Source organism: Octopus bimaculoides, chromosome 5 (genome assembly GCF_001194135.2).
Source record: "Octopus bimaculoides isolate UCB-OBI-ISO-001 chromosome 5, ASM119413v2, whole genome shotgun sequence".
Taxonomy (NCBI): Eukaryota; Metazoa; Mollusca; class Cephalopoda; order Octopoda; family Octopodidae; genus Octopus; species Octopus bimaculoides.
In genome coordinates, this window is record NC_068985.1 from 23834578 (window position 1) to 23835500 (window position 923).

Genomic DNA, 923 nt, shown 5'->3' on the forward strand with positions numbered 1-923 from the left:
GACTGTCATGGTGGTGGTACCAACTACAATGTTGATGTTGATGATGATGATGATGGTGATAACGAAGACATGACAACGACTGTCATGATGGTTGTACCAACTACAATGTTGATGTTGATGATGATGATGATGGTGATGACGAAGACATGACAACGACTGTCATGATGGTTGTACCAACTACAATGTTGATGTTGATGATGATGATGATGGTGATGACGAAGACATGACAACGACTGTTATGGCGGTGGTACCAACTACAATGTTGATGATGATGATGATGATAATGATGATGATGAACTATAACGTCAAGAACAACGAATGCCGTTATAACGACGACGATTACGGCAACGATATTAATAATGATGAACGAGGATAACAACGGCAACGATTTGATGATGATGAGGGAAATGATGATGATGATGATGCTGACGACGACGACGACGACAATGATCAATCGATAATGGCGAACGAGATGACGATGATCAGTCTAGTGTTTCAGAGGCCATAAACAAAAGTAAGCAAATGAAGCGAAATAGCAAGTCTCTAGCATCACTAAGTCCCGTAATCTGTAGCTATTCTCACAGCAATTTACTTCCTTTTTGGCTTCGTTCCCGCACCCTTAACAATAAATGGGAGTTTAATGGAGTTTTGGGATGTCTGTTCTGTTTAGAATGATTCATTCGCCAATGAAAAATCTGTCAAGTGGAGTCAACTTGTCTTCACTGCACTGATAAACGAATAGATTATTTGTCAGTGCTCGCTGTTGTTGCTGCTGTTACTACTACTACTACTACTACTACTACTACTGCTGCTGCTGCTGCTATCACTGACGTTGTTGTTGTTGAAGGTGGTAGCAGTGCCGTTGGTTATAATTTCTGTTACAATGTAAATCTCTACTCTGTTGTTTGTCTTCGCAATGCTGA